This window comes from Helianthus annuus, chromosome 8 (genome assembly GCF_002127325.2).
Source record: "Helianthus annuus cultivar XRQ/B chromosome 8, HanXRQr2.0-SUNRISE, whole genome shotgun sequence".
In the NCBI taxonomy this organism is placed as follows: domain Eukaryota; kingdom Viridiplantae; phylum Streptophyta; class Magnoliopsida; order Asterales; family Asteraceae; genus Helianthus; species Helianthus annuus.
Window position 1 is genome coordinate 85,508,384 of NC_035440.2, and position 5,407 is coordinate 85,513,790.

Sequence of the window (5,407 nt, forward strand, 5' to 3'; positions counted from 1 at the left end):
AAATTTCTGAAGATGCAAAGGTTTGGTATGGGTCAACAGATGTTAACGAACAACAAATGATATTCAATCTTAAAAATGCTTAACAGAGGATTTGATACTAACAGTGGTTGGGCTAATAACAGATGTTAGAATTACGACTGTTGAGTTACATCGATTGAAAAAAACTGTTTTTGAAACTTCTGCTTGCCTAAAAATACATCCACTGTTAAAGGTTACCGTCTGTTGTCATAATTTCTTTTTATCCTAATGACTGTTGATTTACTAAACTGCTGACTGTCATCCATTATGACAACAGAGGTTCTGACGTGGGCAGATGTTAGCTAAAAATAAAACAACTGCTGAAAGTTATCATCTGTTCTCATAACTTCTGTTTATCTAACGACTGTTTGACTCACACTGTTCCCAACGACCAACAGAGGTTTCCAAACAACTGTCATCGGTTGGCGCAAGAGAGCTTCTCACGTGGACAGATCTTAGCCATCAAATATTTGTAATTACTGCCACGTCAGCATTCACTTCTTCTCTCTATATAAAAGTTGTTTCATCCCTAAATCGAGGTTCTACCACTACAGTCTCGAATTCAAAATTCTCAAAAACAGTTTCCAACATATCAAAAACCCTCCAATTTAAATCCTGTTTCATCCCCAAATCACCTTCTTTTCCGATCATGTGTAACACCCCGAAAACGGGTTTGGTAATCAAACCACGTTTATACTAAAAGACGGGTAATTTACCTTCAGTGGTAAAAGAAACCCGGTGAATATTAGAATTCTTAAATAAACAAGAATTTGCTAACTAGGGATTTTAACCTAGTTAGCTAATAGTTTAGAAATAACTTATAATAGGGTTAAAATTAACCAAAGTTATTATAGAAACTAAAGTGGAGGGACCTAAGTTGTTAAAATTGAAACCAAAATTGATAAAACAAATAAAAAATAAACCAAACACCCCAAAATGGGAGTCTGGTCGATCAAAAGAAAGACAGGGGCGATCCCCATGCTCCAAACCCTAGAAAACTCACAAAAACTCTCAATTGGAGGTGCAAATCTGGTCCAAAACGAAATCCGAGCTTAGAATCGTGATCCTCATCGCAAGGGGGTTGTAAGGTATGTAAAATTTGATGTTAATTCTCTACTTGAAATCCTCATGAATTTAGGGTATTCGAAATTTGTTGATGCATGCTTGTTATATGGATGAAATAGGAACCTTGTAATGTTTAGGAGTAAACCCTAGACAAGATATGTTGAAATCGTGCCTAATTTTAGTAAAAAATCCATGAACACCATTGAAGGTGATTGTTGTTAGGGTTCTTGATTGCTAAAATGGTGTTATGATGTCAAGAACTTGCTTAAATTGAAAGCTGAATTCAAACGACTCTTGATCAGAATTTACAGCCGACTTGTATCGGCTGTAACTTGGACAAAACGTAATAAAAACATGTGTTTCTTGAGTCTAAAATGTAATTCCAGGAAATATCTTTAAAACCCCACTGGAATCGCATTTTTTCGACGAGAATTGAGCGTTTTATGAATTTTTCCGTATCAAAGGTTCAAGCTGCGTTTTCTGGCAGAATTTGCAGCCCATTACGAATGTCATAACTCAATTTAGGAATTTAGTTATGATCTCAAATTCTTACTGTAGAAAGTATTAAGTTATTAGAAGAAACTCCAATTGGAATTTCGTCAATCGGATAAACGAGGAATTTTTAATGAATTTTTCCGTAAGCTGCAGTCAGAAGTGACGAATCTGATTGCAGCTTAGTAGATGAATTTTTACGAATTTTCGGTAAAGAGTTAGATCTTGAAATTTTAACACAAGGGCTCCCCCTCCGAGAGGTACGCCACATAAAAAAATCATAAATTTTGAAGACTTGTAAACAGGTTAAATAGGTCACCAAAAACAGCCTATTTTCAGTGATACGAAACTTGATTGTTGATATTATAAATTATGCCCACATTGTTCATATGTTGAAATTATGAATCAAACGCGTAATTTCCTAGTTCGACTAATTATGTGTGATGTGGGGTAATACAAATTTTAATTATGAAGTCGATTTAGCTTATATGCACATATCATATAATTAAGGGTAGTTAACTTTTGAAGAGTTAAACTAACCATGGACGGAGTCGAATAGTAGTTTTGACATAGAAAACACGTAAGGTGGAATAGTCGTGGTTATAATGACTAACCTAACCACCTTGTGAATTATGATGATAGTTTGACTTTTGACAAGCTAGATGGAGGCTTGGAAGGAAGCGGGTCAAACGAAGCAAATAAGAAGTAAAAGCATGTTTCAGAAGCAAGGTAAGTAAAAGTTACACCTACTTGTAGTATACGTGTTTATTTTATAGGCGATAAATACAACAAAGGATTTGGTTCGAATTATGAGTTCCAACATGAAACGAATTGGGTTGGAACGAATAGAAACATTTTAAACCATGATTAATGGTGAAAAAGGCAAAATGGTAAACTAGTCATGAATTGGTTAATAGTTTAAGAGTTTTCTTAAAGTTACCTTATAGCGTAACTAGCAATGGAAAATGGGTAAAAATGGAAATTTAGTCAAGTATTGACTAAAGTAAAATAAGTTTCAAAGGATACCCATAGCATAAGCCGAATGGGTTAAAAATATAGGAAATTGACTTTAGAAAGAAAGGGATCTAGTGAGAAAATCCGAAATGGTTCGGATGCGTGATTCGTAAATAAAAACCATGTTTTTGTTACATATGAAAATGTTGGGTTATATATAGATCGAACGGGTCAAATGGTGGGAATAACGTCATTTGACAACATCAACTAATGTGGTGGTCAAGTCATGTGTTACAGGAGCGAATAGTAATTTGGATAATTGCGTCGCCACAGAATATCGGTAATAAAAGCAAGGTGTTGAAACGGGTCACTAGGTTGGCTCGAGCTAGGTACGTATAAATTCGATTGTGGTTAAACATACATTTTTTTTTGGGTCAAATTGTAGCAATTGCCCTTCGTCGTAAATGAGGGGCTAAAGTTGACTAAAATGCCCTTGTTGGGTAAACCGGGCAAACAACCTTTAAAAGTTGTTGGAAATAAGTGTTTTGGAGGAAACGGTAGGCTAAACAGACAAGCGGTTTGAAAGATACGAAAGTTTTCGTGTCAAAAACGGCAAAAAGGAAAGGAATGATGCAGGGGCCACCGTAACTTACGGTGCCACCGTAAGTTACGGTGGACATGATTTGGTTACGGTAAATGCCTACTGTTGTACGGTCGAATAATTGAAACACAGAGACCACCATAACTTACGGTGCCACCGTAAGTTACGGTGGAGGTCAGAAATGAGTTTTTTTTTTATTTTGGGTTTAAGATATCCATGTGGGATTTTCCTAATTTCCCCGTTGTATTAGTTTAATTAATTATCAAAACTGACCTGTAAGTTGGTTTTGATCACAGGTGAATGTCGAGGGTCCCGGATGAAGATCGAGCATCGAGCAAGAACCGAACACACATTAAATAAAGCTTCCGCAACGTTGTTTTGTCGTTATTCTAAACGGCGATTTAAATCACATTATGTATATCACTTAAATTGTAAAAGTTTTAAACAAACCCGTATTTCCGATATATATAATCATTAATTACATGATTATTTTCGCAAAATATACGTTAAGCCTTGATTTATAAGAACGGGTCTTACATCATGTCTCTGAACATCATAAACCCTCACAACTACCTCCCCATCTTCGAGAAAACTAGTAAAAATACCAGCTATCACTCAATAATTGACCTTTTAACGTCATCGAAATAAAAATCAATTCTCACTGCTGATGCTCCGATTCATAAAGAAACATTCCGACAATTTTGGTTTAATGCTGAAATAGAGGCTGAAGATAATAATCCAGTTGTCATCACATCTAAGGTCAGGAAAAGTGTGGTACGAATTTCTCCCTTTACAATTTCCACTACATTTGAATTGGACGACTTGGCAGGTAAGAACAAGTTTGAAAATTTTGAACTTCATACAGAGTTCATTGAAAGAAGGTATGATGCACAATTAAAGGAAGTTACTATCTACAAACGAAACTTCCCTCCGCCAAAGAAATTTTTGTTTCATACTCTTTTAATTTTTCTCTCAGCCAAGACCACCGCATTTAATGAGATACCTTTGAACATTCAGTATTTGGGTTATGCTATTTTAACAAAATCTAATTACAATTTATCAAAAGCACTATTTTCTGATTTGTTGAATAATGTGAAAAATGTGAAAAAATTGAAAAAAGGTGTTCGTAGTAATGCTTTTTTGTTGTGTCCAAGACTTCTAAGCTTCTACCTACGAAAACAAGTGTCACAAACAGATTTTAAACAAGGTGTAGCTTTTCAAATAAATAGTCTTACAAGTAAAACTTTTACTAAACTTATGGATAAAGAGTCAAAAGTTTCAACAACTGAAACAAAGGGAGATGAGCCTCTTTTCGATGTATCTGCATCAGTTGCTCAAACTTCTGTTGTTGAGCGAACTGCTCATGCTGATCATGATACCACAACCGGTATTGTGAAACACACACCAGGAAAACGCAAAAAGAAAGCTATCACATCCAAAAAGTCCATCAAAACTAAACAAAATAAAAATGTTCCTCTGCAAGATGAGATCCCAGAGGTTAATGCATTGACAACACAAATGTCACTTGAAACCACTGCTGCTACTTCTTCACAGTTATTGGAAAGATCTCAACCCATCCAAACTCTTCATGTATCGTCACAAAAGGATCATGTTGTAAGTACAGGGACACCACAACATGAAGTAGAGCTTTCATATGAAAGCATGTTTAAAAGTCCCTCTCCCAGGGCAATCACTCTTTCTACACCACAACCCTCGGCTCAAGTTCCATTAACAATATTACCTCTGTTAGAAGCAATTGAATTTCAGAAAGAAAATTGTTCCTCTAATGCACACATTACTGATAGAAGATCACAACAAATGACTACGACTGAACCAATTAAATCTTCTATTCTACAAACAGTTGAGGAGGTTATCTCTGTTGAGTATTACGAAACTCTTGGTGGTAGTTTAAGTGGAGCAGCGACTACAACTTTTGAACCTATTGGTGATCATTTGGACAGTGGTTACATCATTAAGACTCCTTTGAAGGCAACTACTGATGAGGTTACAACTGTAATCTCTACTTCACTGGGAAGTCCCCAGAACGAAGAAAAAGGCGCATCTGTTTCTGATGATATGGAGACTTCTCCTATTATCAAAATAAAAACAATCACTACATGTGGCAATTCAGATGATCCTATTAAAGTAGGTGATGAATTTACTTATAAGGATTTGACGGTTAGAGTGTCTAACATTGAAACAGATGTTGCCGAAATGAAAGAATTGATTAAGTAGATGATAGAGCTTTTTAAAAGTCAACCTAGCAGACAGGAAATT

General features: G+C 35.6%; 1 long non-coding RNA gene across 1 annotated transcript; it reads left to right on the forward strand.

Annotated features, from left to right (window-relative positions):
- The first annotated feature begins 759 nt into the window (after nucleotides 1-759).
- On the forward strand, nucleotides 760-3,632 carry LOC110873287. The gene is made up of 4 exons (XR_002555016.2): nucleotides 760-1,106; nucleotides 2,218-2,304; nucleotides 2,827-2,918; nucleotides 3,427-3,632. It is a non-coding gene; the product is annotated as an uncharacterized LOC110873287 (long non-coding RNA).
- The last annotated feature ends 1,775 nt before the right edge of the window (nucleotides 3,633-5,407 follow it).